This window comes from Sciurus vulgaris, assembly GCF_902686455.1.
Source record: "Sciurus vulgaris genome assembly, chromosome: 4".
NCBI classification, from domain to species: Eukaryota; Metazoa; Chordata; class Mammalia; order Rodentia; family Sciuridae; genus Sciurus; species Sciurus vulgaris.
This window is the reverse complement of record NC_136464.1, coordinates 12,726,945-12,744,248: the sequence shown is the minus strand read 5'-3', so window position 1 is coordinate 12,744,248 and position 17,304 is coordinate 12,726,945. Positions and strand designations below refer to the sequence as shown.

Genomic DNA, 17,304 nt, shown 5'->3' with positions numbered 1-17,304 from the left:
AAGACTGATCCAACAGATTTCTCTGGGAATGTCTGATTCTCTAGGAGTCTCTGTCTTGCATTGTTTTTGAACTATTTTATAACTCCCTAAATTTCAGGAAACTGACAGTGATGCCAATGATTCTGGTCTCTACAGGTAGCAATGAACTTTATCCTGAGAGACACAACGGGTTGTTGCTGTGTAGATGTTGACAAATTCATTTCTGCGTTCTCCATGGCTTTTACATGTGTCTATCAGAGGACCGTCCTAATGTCTACTACATCGTATTCTGGTTCTCTCATTAATGAGTGAAATAAAATCTTTGGCAAGTACATATTTGTATGAGGGTGATGATTTTATCCTGTTAAGAAAATTATGGTTTGGTTCCCATATCCGGAAAACAAACAGAAAAAGACAGCCTCTTAGGGTCACACACAGCTGAGGCCGGATCACGTGTGTGGGACACAGTGCCACATCCCACAGTGCTCAGGCAATGCCACTGTCTTTACCTCCCCTTCTTTCCCAAGTCTTCTCAGCAAAACTGAAATAGGCTGTTTATATTTGACTCCCAAGCCTCCCTTTTCTAGATCCTTAATCTTTTCCCCACAAATTGTCTTCTTCTCCTTATAAGAACTCGTAGAAAGTGCCAACCCCTCTAATAAAAACTGCTCTACAAAAAAGATGTAGTAACTGTCATTGACAACTTGAAGTAAATTTGTTTCATTATGCCTCCTCTTCTGGGACCCTTGATAAAGAAGTGAGCGATGAACACACACTTTGGGAAGTAACTTGTAGTAAGAAGCGTTTTCTGATAACCCAGACACTATGCTATACAGACATCACCTATCTCTGAGCCAACATAGGGTCTTCGTTTGCTCTGGTAACCACTGAGATCAGCAGGGGACAATGACAAGGAATGTATATGAACACAAAGGATCCATGAAACCTAAATTAAAAGGGCTTAGCAGAGCAAAGTATGTGCATTGTATTTTTAAAGATCCCATACAATGACAGGAGAGTTAAAGATGAATGAGATGGGAAGAGATTTAGCTTTTAGGAATTCCGTGGCCTTTTGAAAACATTTGAAAATGTAATATTTTCTAAAGGATTTCTTAATCATTCCTGTCTTGTCCACTATGAAAAAAAATGTGATGTTTGCATTCTTCTGGATTTCTGAATCTCTGCCATTTGGACTTATTTAGCAAACTCTCTCCTGAGATGTAATACAATGTGAATAAAGCACAGCCCAATCCATAGCAAATACAAATCGTATTCATTTATCCTTTGGAGTACAAACTTCAACCGTAACTAAATACAATATGCTGGCTCTTTTTGTGCTTTTTATGAACTTTTGAAGCAGGTTTCTGATGAATAGATTTTATAGGATTATGCAGTTATAGTTTGCTTTTAAATATTTCAGAGAGAAATCATAAACATGACCTCATATGTTAATAAATCAATTATGGAATGCTGTTTTATACATATGTTCAAAATATGACCCTATCCAAAACTCCTTCAACGAGTACCAAGAAATAACTTTAAAATCTTATTTAGGAGGCTCTGGTTTTCAAAACACGGGATGGAATTCTGCTGTTCCATACAAATGGGGGGGGGAGAGCAGTTTCTTCAACCTACGTTTATATTGTTTCTAATATAGCCAATATGAAAGCCACTTTGAGGGCATGACATTTGCTCTCTATTAGGCCTCCTTTCTCCTTGCTTTCTCATTCCAAGTTGAAACTGAGAAGCTGAGGGCCAGGGGGACAAGACACCCACCAGCAGATCGGGTCAGGGAACACTGGCTCCGAGGAGCCCACCATCTCAGTTCAGTGTCTTTTATTTTTTAGCAAGTAACTGTTTTATGTATTTACCAGCAATCTGAGGCAGACATGAATAAACAGGAATACTTGGAGGATGGAAAAATATTTCAATGTATCCATGGTCCAGTTAGAATACTAGGGTTCTATATAGTGTAAACAACTGCTCAGTGATATTTCCATTATTTCACTTTTAATAATAAATTTTTTTTCTCATACATGCTTTAAAATTAAACAGTCACAGTGGAAGAAACAATGGCTTATTTTTTTAATTATTTTTTCCTTTTTTTTTTTCACAGACTGCATTTTGAGTCATTGTACACAAACGGAGTACATCATTTCGTTTCTATGGTTGTACACATAGATTCATACCATTCGTGTAATCATACATGTACAGAATCAAGTGACCAAGCTGCTGAATCTTAAGGCCTCAACAAATGTATTATTTTCTCTGAACAAGAAGATCTTCTATTTTGATTATTCTTGGTAAACAGCAATGTTGTTTCTTCATTGGTTTCCACTGCCAAATAGTCGTGACAGACGGTTTAACATGGTGCCTACTGTTTTTAGGGGATTCTGTCATATGAATCCTCATTTCCAGAGCAACAGCTGTTGGCAATCTTTCACTGAAAGTCCATCCATCAGGATTTCTCTACCGTGGTTGACCAGGAGTCCTGCTTTGGCTGCTAGGGCTTCATTCTGTGGAATACGATATTCCTGAAATCTCATGGATATTCTTTGTAGCATTTTCAAATGTTCTGAAAAGATGATCTCTTCAGGTTTGACTTCTCTTGTAGTGAAGTCTTTTACACAGTCCAAACAGCAGGTTTCTGTAAGTTTATTGTAGGTTCCAAGGAATTTCCTAAACTCTTTTATCTGATCAGATTCTGGTATTCACAGCCATATTCTTTTGGTATGTTTATTCGTCACCTTTTCTGATGCCTGAATTTCCTTTCTGATCTGGAAAAGTGGTTGTCCAGCCTTTGCTTAAACGTCTGTCTCCAGTGAGGCTGATTCCTTGCTTTATCACAGGCTCTTGCATCCGACACTGGTACGAGGCTGGGGGGCTACAGTACAGGTTGAGTCTGGGGGCTGAGGGTCAGGCCAGGGCGCCACGGCCACTGGATGGCAGAGTACACCTGGGAGAGGTGATGTCAAAGAGTTATTAGACCCTTTGACGAAGATTCTTTACAACATGGGGGAATCTAGGGGAAAAAAAAAAAAAAAAAAAAACAACACCATTAATGAATTCTGAAATCCACTAAGAATTAACTTTGTGACTGTCTGCTTAGACAACGCTCTCTCAGGGCTAGTTTTTTTAAACATGACCCTTGGATGTGAAAAATTACAAGTTCAATAATGGTGATTTGCCTGAAAGGTTAGGATTTATTTCATGAGGCCCTTTTCTGCCTTCATGACAGTTGAATTTCTAAAACTATTATTTGTCTGTTCCTCAAAGGGATAGTCAAAGTGGCTCCGGGATTTCAAGATTATTTCAATTTCAAGAAATACATTTTTTAAATACATCTTTTAGGGCTTTTTGTTTGCTATTTTATATATATTTTAAGCTTACATAAATTAATGTTTTTATCATTGATGTTTGGGCCTCATCATTCAATATTTAATGGCACAACCAAATAAGAAAATAGTTTAACAAACTTGTCTCTGAAAGTATAAATATTACTACTTTCAACTGGGACAGAAAACATTACCTATTTTCAAATGCTGCATGAATTCACATTAGCAAGTATCAAAAAATCATGTATTCATATTTTTGTAATTCTAAGACTGGAGTTGGGTTTTAACACCTCAAATTCAGGGCATTAAATTTTTAAACCAGCAATTTCAGAAGTGTCTGCCTTTGGTGCCAGCCAGGATATAAATGAGAACAGCAGCCCTCCAGGAGAAAGAGACCAGGTGAAAGAGCACATGGACTCTGCAAATGAGATTTTATCTTCCGATGCTACCTTACCAAATCAATAAAACATCCCTGTTGCCTGCTTGAGCCAAACTTTGTCTCATACCTGTGTCACCCACAAAAATTAATTCAAAATGGGTAACAGATGCCAATTTAAAATCTCAACTATAAAACTTCTCAAAGAAAAGACAGAAAAACTTTGAGGCCTCTGGCTTGACAGAGATCTTAGATAATGACACCAAAAACTCAATTCAAAGTAAAATTGGCCTTTATGAAAATTAAAAACACTCACTCTTTAAAAGACACTGTTAAGAGATTAAAAACAAATCACAGATTTGGAGAATATCTTTGCAATTTGCATAGCTGATGAAGGGTGTGTCTCTATAACAAACTCTTGAAACTATGAGACGACAAACAAGCCAATTGAAAAGGGGGAAAAATGTGGACAAACATTTTCCCAAGGGAGATAAATAGCTGGCCAAGAAGCAAGTGCAAAGATGTTCAGAAGTCACAGTCACTAGTAAAACACAAGTCAAGATCTCTGAGATGCCACTGGACACCATTGGAAAGGCCAGAGCAGAAAGACTGGACGACCCTGCTGGTGGCCATGTTCACTGGAACAACTAATGTAGGAGACAGTTCTTCATCATCTAATCCAGCCATTCAGCTCCTAGATATGTACCCAAGAGAAATTAACACGTACACACACAGGAAGACCGCAGGAAGGTTCATAGATGCTTTATTTGTAATAACCAGGAACTAGCAAAAACTCATATATCTATGAGCAGGTTAATGGGTAAACAAACTCAGAGCTCTCCATATAAAGGAATATTACCTTGCAATCAAAAGGAGTGGACAAATGATACATCCAGTACTTGGATGAATCTCAAAATGATATGCTCAGTCAGAAGACCAGAAAAATGAAGAGGACACTGTGTACCTTGGTCAGTTTGTGCTACTGTAACAGAACACCAGAGGCTGGGTGGCTTAAACAATAAGCATTTATTTCTCATACTTCTGAGGATGGAAAGTTCAAGTTCAAAACATTCAAGACTCAGTGTCTGACAATGGCTGCTTCCTAACTCATAGGCATCTTGCAGTGGTGTCTTCGTGTGGTGGAAAGAAGGGAAGAGAGCTATCTGGGATCCTTTTTTACAAGGGCACTAATCCCACCCAGGAGGGCTCCTTAGGACCTAGCTGTCTCCCAAAGATACCCATTATCACCAGACTGGGGTTAGATTTCAACCTGTGAATTGGAAGAGGACAAAACATTCAGCCCAATGCACTGCATGGTTTTACTTATATGAAATTTTAGAAAATGCAGCTGATCTGCTGGAAAGCAGATCAGTGCGGGTGGGAGAGTTCGTGGTGGGTGGGAGGGACTGGAGGATAGGAAGAAATGTTCACAGGTCTGTCTTTATCTCAACTATGGTGATAGTGTCATGGGTGTATACTGATGTCACACTGTATACTTTAAATATGTACAGTATATTGTATATCAACTATACCTCAATAAAACTACTCTAAGAAAAGAAAAAAATGCCAATTATAAAAGAAGAATTGGGGCAGTTCTCCAAACCACTTCCATATACCATTACTGGCCAGAAACTTTGCCTAAATTCAAGTCACAGAACTACTTCAGGTAGGAGGCTCGATGCTGTGGTATGTTCCACCATCCATACCCAGCACAGGCTCTGCCATTAGCCCCACAGAGGGCACCTGGGTCGTGCCACCACTTTCTCCACTAGAGAGAGTTCCTTGTGGTCCCTGCTTGTCTGAAGTCTAGGGTGATTGACCGGCTGATGGGCCTCCTCGGTCAATATGCTGTGCATTGGTTTCAAGGCAGGCTGGGCAGATGGCCGCCTGGCATGGGAGATCGAGGGTCTTACACCGAGACTCTGGCTATCACCGTTCCTCAGGCGGGACATGCACCTCACTGGTGAGCCTCCTCCCCACTCTCCTGTATGGCAGAGCCTCCACTCTGCCAGGAATCAAACAGGTGCCCTGATGGAATGGAATGGAATTGTTAATAATGACTCTCCCTCCATTACTCCTTTGGAAGTACCGAGAGGCCCTAGATCTCTTTCCAGGCTGGAAGACTGACGACTGCCTCAATCTGTGCTTGAGTTGGATAAAGAACCAGTCTCATTCGTCTGTGTTGGGATTTAAGAAGAGATCCAACGCACATCCAAACCTTGCTGCTTGTGGACGAGTCTGCAGTTGGTCAGAGCATGAGAAGCTCCTCACACAGGCTTCTAGCTCGTCTCAGACAAGTGGACCACTGTGGGGATGGTGAGCTGGATTAATCAGAACCAGATATACAGAGGAAAAGGGATGGCGGAGGCAGCCCAAGCAGAGGTCTCTCTTCCAGCTGCCCTGTTTCTGTCCGTCATTCTTCTGGTGACCACACCTGACTTCCCTCTGGGTGCCCAGCCTTTTTCTCACTCTCAGCCAATGTGCTTCCAGCGTCTTTGGCCCTGGCTCCATTAGAAGTAGGTGGCTCAGGCCTAAGTCATTTAGCACATGACAAGCCTCGGACATGGGGCTGTTATGGGCTGGACATGTGTAACAAAATGCCAACCCCCTCATTGATGTTTGGCCACTAACAGGCTCCCCCAGACCCTCTCCCTCCACACCTGCATGACCCTCAACTCTGAGTACCTGCGGGAATGCCAGACCACACGGTCTCTAGATGGGGCTGGGGAATCCATGCCCTGGCTCCCTCTCCAATGTCCTCAGGGCTTTGCTCCTCAGTTCTCCAGGCAGAACCTGAACCTTTCTCTTGGAGGGGTCTTTTTGCTGTTTGCTGGGTACGTTCTGTCATATTTATGGGAACCCTGGATGTGAGCTTTTTGTCACTGGCACATAATATCTGAGAAAAACAACTTGAAGGAAGGAAGATTTATGTTGACTTGTGGATTCAGAGGTTTCAGCCTAGGTTTGGCTGGCTCCATGGCTTTGGGCCCGAAGCAAGGCGGAACATCATGGCAGGAGGGCATGGTAAAGGAAGGCTGCTCACCTCATGGCAGCCTGGAGGCAAAGAGTGAGCACATGGCCGGGGACAAGACATAGTCCCCATGAGAACCAGCTCCCTTCAACTAGCTCTAAGCGTTTGAATGAGCAACTGGGAGATTCCACCACCTCCCATAGTCCATTCAAAATATGAAGTGATCGATGGATTAACTCACTGATAAGGTCCGACCTCAAGATCCACTCATCCCCTGAGTCCTGCCTCTGAACATCGCTTCACTGAAGACCAAGCCTTCAACACCTGCTCCGATCCAAACAATAGCACCCCGTCAGTTTTTCCGATACCTAAATAAATGCCTGGGTAGGGGACTATTTTATATCCCCAATCCTAGAACAGAGCTTGGCACAGGTTGGCTTCAAATGGTTGATCACTTGCTTGCTTGCTTGATTGATTGGTGATCCATCCTGATTACCATCTTCATATCTGGACCTGTGCCTCGGCTACTGCTCGTGGTCCCAGGGCAGGCAGCCCCAGGCCGAGCAGGGTAGCCAAGCCGTCTGCAAAGGTGTGGCAAGTTCAACCAGCTCCTTTTGGGGACTAAACATGCTTTAACATTCCCGTTATGTCTACTCTTCTTTTTCTAAATCACATCAAAAATGTTAATTTTCCCCAATTCAGCTTTAACTCCTTCTAGAGAAAATAAAGTATATGATTCTAAGATAGAGTTTAACCCCTTTGCTGAGAATCGCCCTTCTAAAATTTGTTTTTATTTGATTATTTGTTGACCACAATCACAGCCCTGTATGGACAGTCTGAAAAGCCCACAAAATGGGCTGTAACTAAAACCACTATTTGCTTTTGGCTGTACATAGCAAAATTTGATTTTCAGTGATAGGATTGTCAGTCTGATAACACAACTGCAATTTCTCTAGTTATTTACCTTTAAATCTCAGTATTACACTTGCTACAGATGATATATGAAAGTAAAATATTTGCACAGTGCTGTGATTCAGTCTGGAGCAGAGGTAGTTCTGCACCTGAGGGAGAGGAGGGTGCTGGATGGACATTGTCAGCACCAATATTTTTGTAAGTGAGAAGCAGATTTCAGTGCTGCCTGTGCTCTGTGGATGTGCCCCGGGTTAGGTCACTGCCCCTGTGTCAGCTATTGACAAAGTCTGCGGGGCTGTGACATAATCAAAATCTCAGCTCCGGTTCGTTGGGGAGTAAAGAGGCAGATGATAGGCTGTTTTGTTTTGTTTTGTTTTTTAATTCATTGAAATTCCTCCGTGCGTTTTGTATTGTTACAGGTATGAACTCAAGCAAGAAGTTTTCCTAAGCTATTAGGATTCTTGGGTTCTTTTCTATAAGTTTGCATATGTGTGCAAATCTGCCTTTTGCAAACATGGCTAGTGCCTCTTTGTCCCTTCCAGAATCTCAGCCTTCTTTTCTCTCCAGGGTGGAGGTGCATGGTCTCAAACGAGAGGATCGAAAGACTGTGCACGTCTGGAGGAAGACGCTGCCTATCAGATTGTGATCATTTAAAACAGCTTATTAAAGAAAACCAGTTTAATTTACTCCAAGAAAAGCTCATCTTGTTGCTAATTTAATTTCAGAAAAAGGCCTTATGTAGAATGTGCCCCAGGAATTTCTATAAGATCTATTTATCCAATCCAGGAGGATTATCTGACTCTCATAAGTTAATCGTCTTGCCAGTGTGTCCCTGGTCCACAAGGAAGTGCAGGCTATTCTTCACACGACAAGTGTGTGAGTTCGGCCTGGAATAAATGAGACAGGTTGCACCCTCGGTCACCTACGCCTTGGCCATTGGAGTCGTGCGAGCTGCTCCAGGGTGTCCGTGGTCACAGAGATTCCTTCTCAGGGCTGGCAAATCAAACAATGGCTTTAATGTGATCACCAAGTTGACATATAGAAATTGGTTGCAACAAATTCAATCAATAAATATTTATGAAGTTGCTCCCGTGTGTCAGGCACAGTTGTAGATGCAGAGATTAGAATAATGGAGAACTGGCAGAGTATCCTGTCCTTGGGAGTTCACACGCAAGGGGAGAAAGTCAGGCACAAAACCCTGAAACAAGGGAAAATGAGGTAGGATCAGGTAGCAATGGACACTACAAAGAACCCTCAAACAAGGAAGAATAGAGGGGTTCGAGGGAGGTTGATATCTTAAGTCTTGAGGCCACGGATGACGTGTCTGGGGAAGTGACATTTGATCAGAGAATGAAGTTACAGGAAGTCAGGCAGGAAGGGGAGAGGCCCCAGGCAGACAGAACAGCAAGTGCAAAGACCCTGAGGCAGGGACATCCAGGAAGCCAGAGTGGCAGGGAGAGAAAAGTAGGAATGGGGTTGGGAGGTAGCATAAAACCAGGCTCACACAGGGTCTTTTCATACTGGTGAGGACGTAGGGTTTGATTCTAAGTGGTGTGAATGGCTCAGCTTTGGGAAAAATAAACTTTCATTTATATCGCAGGTGGTGATTTTTCTTCTGGTCTTGTATCTTTCTTTCATTCTCGGCTTTGGACCATTTACTGCTTGAGTCTGAGGTGCACCGCCAGCGTCATGTCTTGGCAAGAACCCTTCAGTGGCCACTCATGTTGCTGGGTCTTAAGACAAAGGAGGGTGAATTCTGTTGTCTTCATTCTCAGAGTAAAGACTGAAAACCGGTACCAAAGACCAAGTATGCCCAACCACCAAGGAGATGTCCTTGGTTGTTTTCTTATTTTCTCCCCTTTCTGGTTGTTTAGAAATAATGTCTTGGGGGAAGATGTTTCAGGAGAGACGTTCCAAGAAAAGTTTTGATTATTAAATAATTTCTATTTGAGCATGGTAAGAGCAAGTCTCTTTTTAAATGGATTATCTTTAATGAACAAACTGGATGTTTTCTGAGCAGTTTTAGGTTCAGAGAAAACTCAAGCAGCAAGTTCAGAGTTCCTGTGTGCCCCGGCCCCTACACAAGCTCAGCCTCCACACTGCCACAGCCCAACAGTGAAACTACATTGGCACATCATTGTCACCCAAAGGCCACCATTTACATCAGAGCTCACTTGGCAGGGTGTCTTCCATAGGATGACAGGCAGGTAATGACCAGTCCACCATCATTACATCTTATGGGACCAACTTACGGCCCCAGCATCCTCTGGGCTCTGCCTGTTGGCTCCTTCCTCCCCAACTCCTGACATTTTATTGACATCCACTGATATTTTGTCTCCCTCACTTTTCCTTTTCCAGAATGTTCTATAGATAGGGTCAAACAGAATGTAGCTATTTCTTACTGGCTTCTTTCAGTTAGCAAAATGCATGGACATCTCCTCCAGGTCTTTTCACGGTGTGGTAGCTCCTTTCTTCAGAGTCCTGGTCCAGATGAACCACAGTTTATTCATTCACCTACCGAAGGATGCATGGCTGCTTCCACATGTGGGCAGGTATGAATAAAGCTGTGGTCAACATCCCTATGCAGGCTTTTGTGTGGACATGGTTTCCAGTTCGTCTGAGTAAATATCAAGGGGCGTGACTCCTGGACCATGTGGTAAGGGTATGTTTAGTTTTGTAAGAAACTGCCAAGTAGCTGTACGATTTTCATTCCCACCAGCAAAGCATGAGCGTTCCTGTTGCTCCGTATGCTGGCCAGCACTGGGCGTTGTCATCCTCTGCGACTCCGGTCTCTGCATAGGTACGGACCAGCATCTCGTTTGTCCCTAATGACGTGTGACGTTGAGCATTTTTTACATGCTGACTCGCCATCAGCATCCTTTTGGAGAAGTGTCAGTTAGTCTTTTTCACATGAGAGCATTTCATGGAACTAGATCGAGTAGGTTCTTGTGATTTACATCCCCTTTCTCTGGTGCCTCCTATGATATAAGAAGAGAACTCCACATCAGTGGTCTACCAGTGAACAAGGATGTCAAAGTTTTCCATCTTAAAAACTTAAAAGGGAGGAGGATTTAAAATGGTAAACAAAAGTATGTTATTGTAAACAATACCTCATACAAGTACATTACTTGTTAGTGAGAGTAATTGCTCACTCACTCACACAAGCATGAGTGGCTTCTGTATGCAACACTCTGGCATTTTACATGTATCTTTAAATACTTACAGTAGCCCTTCATGTTATGCTTTATTATCTCTGTTGCACAAAGGAGAAAGTATCAGGCATGTGATGTAAAAATTTAGTTAAAATATGTTTAATAAATATGGGAATATATTAGTTCATGAAGCTTGAAAGTCAGGTGCGAGATAGAATAAATCCAGCAGGGCTGATCCAGGGTCTGAATGATGCGATAGTGATCCAGTGTTTTCCTCTTAATGTCTGAGACTAGCTTCTCAGTGCCAGCTTCACTCTTGGGCTCTGCATGATGCCAAAATGGCTGCAGCAGCTCCAGCTCCCCTATACTAGATAACACTCAGGTGGTTGTCTACTATAGGAAAGAGTAAAGGCCCCTTTGCCATTGATCAAATAGAGACTTAGGATGAAGTCTGATTGGGCAAATCAGCATGACTTAAGTCATTGTTTTATTTGAGTGCCTATTGTCTCTGCTAGATTCTATAAGGCAGGTTTGTTCTCTTACCTTGTGAAAAACAAGTCCAAGAAAATATGCATTAACCCAAAATCAAATAGATACAATGACTCAGTTACATATTATTATTATCATGAAGCAAAAAAAAAAAAAAAAAAAAATAGGATGTTCTATGACATGGATTGGCAAATTATGGTTCAAGGACTCAAAATGGTCTACTACCTGTTCTTTTAAATAAAGTTTTATTGGAATACATTTCATGCACATTCATTTACATATCATCTAGGCACATTCTCCACTACAACTGCAGAGCTGAGTAACTGCTACGAAGACTATATGACCAGCAAAGCCAAAAATATTTACTCTCTGACACTTCACACCAAAAGTTTGCTGCTCCTGTTATAAGCATGTTTAATAGGAGGAATCTAATTCTGGGGGTGAGGGAGGTCTTTCTGAGGAATTGAGATTTAAGGTAAGATGTAGACTGAAAATGAGTGGCAGGGCAAGTCTGTGGAGGGGTGGAGGGTTGAGACAGCCCTGGGGGATGGGTATGCTCCCAGGAGGAAGGGGCAGTGTGCAGTGAAGGTCCCCATCACCAGGGTCTGGGCTTATCTGAGGAGCAGGTGAAGGTCAGCAAGGTTGGGGCACCGGGAACATGGGCCAGGCATGACCAGTGGGACAGAGTGAGAGGGAGGCCAATGACACCAGCCTTGGGGTCATCCTGCAGGACCACAGAGGAGTCGGCTGAAGGGCACTAGGCAGGGTCAGTGTCAACCAGACTGGGACCTCAAAAATATCACCTTAGCTGCTGCATGGGGGATGGATAGGAAAACGAGAGAGAGAGAGAGAGAGAGAGAGAGAGAGAGAGAGAGAGAGAGAGAGAGAGAGAGAGAGAGAGCACACTGGGAGGCCAGGGCCATGGTGATTGGCTAGGTGGGTAATGAGGAGAGATGGTTCAGTGGGTGAAGGCAGGTCATTTATTGAGCTGGCCACGTTGCAAGATGAACAGACTCAGGCCTGATGAAGAAGATGTGAGGAAAGATCTAGGAAGGTGTTCTTCTTTGCCCTTAAGTTCCATCAGCCCAACCTGCGTTTCCAACCAGGTCTGTCAATGAGATGAGCTCTCACTAAAGTTTGGTTTAGCACCACAAATTGTATGCAGGGGATGATGTCCAAGACCAGCTGGGTCAGAGGCTTTTGTGAAGATCCTGAGAGGAGTTTCCGAGACGTCCTCTGGGCTATGAAGTCAAGTTCATCTGGTGCTGCCCGGGGTTCTCCGCATGTCACAGAAAGCTGGGCAATGGCACATTCCGTTTATTTCCACCACGCCCAAGGTGCTCCCATAGCTACACACATGGATGAGCAAAGCTAACTCCACACTGAAATGTCCTTGAAAGGAAATGAGGTTTGCAGTGTTTCGAGAAACCATTTACCCACTAAAATAGTATCTGACAAATAGGAGAATTTTTAGGTTTCCTTCCAAATACAACATTCTGTGACACGCTAGGCAAGATGAGAGGAAACCAAGTGATGTGTTCAAAAGTCATGTGACCTTCTGGACTACTCCCAGATAATTCATGCATTCCACTGCACTTTAACAGAGATATATCAAAGTCAACTAATTTCATGAGCTAGAATAAATAAGATTATCAATGACCTGGCAGCCCCTAAGTCAGAGAGCATGATCCATTCTTGGGGGCGTGGCATGCTTTGAATTTCCACATGTCCCAGGATTTTCCTATAGGAATTTAGAGTGTGGAAACAGCTCCATTTGCCTGAGTAGCAACCGGATCTGAAACAGGAGCAGCATCCCTCTTTCTTTCTCCCTGTCTCTTCTGTTGGGGTCCCTTTCTTAACCTGCTCTGCAGCACTGAGTCACCTTGGAGTACCTTGCTCAGGTCACAGACAAAGACAGTAGGAGCTAGGAGACTCTGCACCTTCACCTCTGTGCAGAGTAAGTTAGGAGACCACAGCTGGATGGCGAAGCCCCCGTGTGTCGTCAGACTCAGGCGGCTACTGGGGACAGAATTCTAGCTGACTGGGGCTGTTAGTCTTTCAAAGTTCAAATTCCCAGGAGCAAAACCTGGAGGGAGCTGGTGGCCTGTGGCTCGGGAAGGCTGTCTTCTGATGGCAGTGCCAACTAACTCCATCCAATGCCCAGGGAAGAGAGGAAGTCAAGGTGATGCTGGGAGGGAAAAGGTGGCTGGGCACTCCAGAACAGTGCAAGGTCACCCTCACAGGCTCTGGTCAGTCCTGCCAGCCAAGGGACTGGCTTCATTCATCAGGAAGGAAATCCTTTTCTTTTCCTTTCATACATGAGGACATGAATAAAGCACCTTCTCACAACGTCTGGGCAGTGTGAAGGCATGCGCCAGGGACCTAGGTGGGGTGGGGGAGGAGGGTATGCAGCCTCCCAGGATGGGAAGAAGGAGGGAGGCTGGCCCAGGTGGGGTCGGAACATTCAGTCAAACAGCACCAGGAGGACAGCGTGGAGCAAGCAACCCAGGAGCTGGCAAAACAGACGCCAGAGGGTGTTTCTTCTTTAACTGACCAGAAGTGACAGGGTAGGCTCTCAGGAGGAACAACAGAAGGGAAGTTGGAACGAGCCTACAGGGAAGAAACCAGAACCTGCCTCTGCTTTACCTGAAGTCTGTGTTGGCCTCTCCCACCTCGCAATTAGAAGTAGGCCCGCTGCTTGTCATAATGAGCATATGGATCAGTGTTTGCTGAATAAGTGGTACCTCCTTACGTGTGGCCCTTCGGCACTGCACAACCAAGCACAGTGACACAGCCACACACACACACACACACACACACACACACACACACACGCACAGAGGCTGGGGCTAATTCCTGGAGTACTTCAAATGCTACACTGCTTTCTCAATGCTATAGAAATATTGAGAAATTTCTCAATGCTGAGTTCACTGAACTGAACACAAGTTTCTGCAGAGGGTAGTTTCCTGGAAAGCCACCTGCAAACATGACGTAAAGGACACTGAACAGCAACGCTCACATCCAGCCGGGCTTCCCAAATCCCTTCCCCCTCTGGAGCCCCTGATGTCAACATGGCTAGATGCTTTAGCTGAAAGCATTCAGAGCTCCTGATGAAACACCAGTGTCCAGGGAGAAGGTAGTAGCCATTTGCAAGCTTCTGAGAGGGCTTGGTGTCCGGGACATGTGCATTTTGTTGGAGGGAGGGGAAGGAGAGGGGAGGACCTTGCTCACTGCAGGCAACTGAGGACACAGGATGCTTGTCAGAGGGGAGGTAGAGAGATGCTGAAGACAAATGTCCCATTTCCTGAGTTTGGCCATTGGAAGAATGTACCCTTTGATGGATTTGTCACTGCAAAGATTCTGACATTTTGGCTGGAATGGAGATTATAACAAGGATAGAAAAGGAATTTTTTTAAAAAGCCAGTGACAAAAGTGAGTCTGTTCACAACAAAACTTGGATGCCTCTGACACCAGTGTGCTGGGGGTGGGGACCGGCTCCAGAGAGGGGGCAGCAGGGAGAAGAAGATGCACTTACCCTTGTGCGTCTTGCACAAAACTGGAACTCCGCCCTGTGGACAGGTGTGTCATTCCAGGCTGGGGTGAAATATGGCCCAGCTCTGCCCTGGGCAAAGGGGAGGGACCACAGCAGTCATCTCTGTCCCCTTGGCTGTGTGGCCCATCCTCCACCATGCTTCCTCCCATCTCCAGAGCCTCTCGGAGGCCGACCCAGTTAGAGTGGAGGTCCCTGTTACCTGGGCTGGTGACACAGGGCGTGTTTTGATTTTATTATTTGCTTTCCTTGGCAAAACCCCTTCCAGCAGCTTCAGAGGAAAACAGGCAAGATGAAAGCATTTCAGAAGCACTTACACCATAATCCTGTCACTCGTGGACTTAGAAAACAGATCAGCTTTTCCAGAGGAGGTGAGGAGCCAGCGTGTGACCCATTAGCTGTTATCAAGCCCTTCCGCAGAGCCTGGAGGGCCCTCCAGCTCGAGCCAGCCTCCTTTAAAACAGCCCCTCCAAGCCCTTGTCTGGAAGCAGCAGCCAGGGCAGCTGCGGGCATGACAATTTCTCATTCACAAAGTTCCTTTCGAAACACGTTGCCAACCAGCGCCCCGTAACCGATCTTACTTGTGAGCCGAACACCATTTCAATCAGTGTCTGCAGATGAGAATGTTAATAACTTGGCACTTTCTCTCTGCGTAGAAACACACACACACTCACGCTCGCCTTCCCCAAACCTGGTGCACATTAGATGATGAAAACAAACAGAAAATCCCTAGCAATATATTTTTGATACATTCTGCATCTTCACGGAAACTGTCATCACAAGTTGGTACTTGCCTACATGCTTATAATTTTCTCTTTGAACTGCACAAGGAACCAGCAGCGAATGATCACTTTTTACTTAGAGAAGAAAGTCAAAATAGACTCTCTTTTTCAGGCTTACGTCTGAAGCGTAATGTTGATCCGGGCTAAAGGCGGCTGGCACATTTTTCCCATGAGTGTCTGGAGCAGCTGACTTTCTCTGGAATCATCAGCATTAACAAGCCAGAATGGAAAAGGCAGGCAGGAGGCCTCAGGTCAGGAGGGTGGTTCAAGGTCAGTGTTTGCTGGAGCAGTGTACTCTTCCTGTGAAGGGAAATCTCGGGACCCATCCAGGGCCGCCCCTTAGTTATCATAAAACCCAGTCTTCTAGGTCAATAAACTTGGTTATAAACACACCATACGATCCAGGGATCTAGAGTGGATCCGGCCGCAGACATCGCCACCATGTCACCTGTTCCTCCTCTGACCTGTTCGCACAAGCTGCTTTTCCTGTCTCCAGAGAAATGCCCCTGGGCTCTTGCTTCTCTCTGAGCTGATATATCAGGAGACTCTAAGAAATGCTGAGCTTTATTTTTGTCTGATTAAAAAAAAAAAGTCTTCCCCTGAATGCATGTGCCCTGTTGTCTTGGAGGTGGACACGCTCCTGGGATGCGTGCACATTTACCTGGGGCTATGGGGCTGTCCTCACCTGTCAGCCACAGAGAGCAGACGGCTGCACATCCTGTCCACTCCAGTGCCAGTCTCCCCTCGCAACAGATCACAGTGCTCGGCAGCCTGCCCCTCCTGTGGGCTCCTGTGATGGGTAATCTTGGTCGTCAACTTGACTGGCTCAAGAGACGCCTAGAAAATTGGTAAAGCGCACTTCAGGATGTGTCCTGAGGATGTTTCCAGAGACAACTGGCAAGTGGGCCAATGAACGGAGGGGCAAAGACCCACCCTGAGTGTAGGCGCCACTGACTATGAGGCTGGGCCCCTATGGAGCCAAAGGAGGAAGAAGAAGGAAGCCCGCCCTGGCCCAAGCTGGATTCCTCCCGAGCGCCTTGAGCCGCCGTGGCTTCCAGACCTCAGACTCCAGGCTCTGCGGTCTTTGAACGCAGGTTGGTACCAGCGACTCTCCAGGCAGCATCCAGCCTTCAGCCTAGACTGGGGCTGCAGCATTGGTCCCTCTTGTTCTGAGGCTCCAGCTTCTTGGACAGAGCAGCCACTGGTTCCTCCAGCTCTCCAGCCTGCCCCCAAGACTGTCCCACCTTTGACTGCAAGCTTGTCATCAGCCCCATCCTGCATTTACAAATGCTGCCTGCTGGTTCTGTTCCTCTAGAGAGCCCTGCCTCATAGGGCTCCCCAGGGGAAACCTTCAGCCCTGAGAACTTGGTTTGTTCCCCAATTCCCAGTCTGGCCTGCCCCAAAACAGATGTTCTGGGAATGCACAATGAAGGAAGGAAGGAGCACATGGGTCCAGTTCCCTTATTGAGAAGATGAAGAAACTGAGATGAAAACAAACAAAAAGACTTGCCCCCAGACATGTGGGGAGAAAGATGGCGACTGGGCTTTCTGGATATGACCTTGTGGGTAAAAACAGTCTATATTCAGTGCCTCTGAGTAACTAGGGAAAAAAATGAATCTCAATCCTTTATTCTCAAACTGCAAAACCTGTGAATAACCACCCAGACTTTCTGTTTCTGTATTTTTAAGAAGTTTTCCCCTTAATATAAAAATATTAAGTCACTTAAAAATGGAAATATCCAAAGATGAGAAAGAAGG

At 44.9% G+C, this 17,304-nt stretch overlaps 1 pseudogene across 1 annotated transcript; it reads right to left on the bottom strand.

Moving 5' to 3' along the window:
• Positions 1-2,448: 2,448 nt before the first annotated feature.
• LOC306660327 (mitochondrial import inner membrane translocase subunit Tim9-like) lies at positions 2,449-2,709 on the bottom strand (annotated as a pseudogene). Its single transcript has one exon. The product of its transcript is annotated as a mitochondrial import inner membrane translocase subunit Tim9-like (transcript).
• Positions 2,710-17,304: the final 14,595 nt, after the last annotated feature.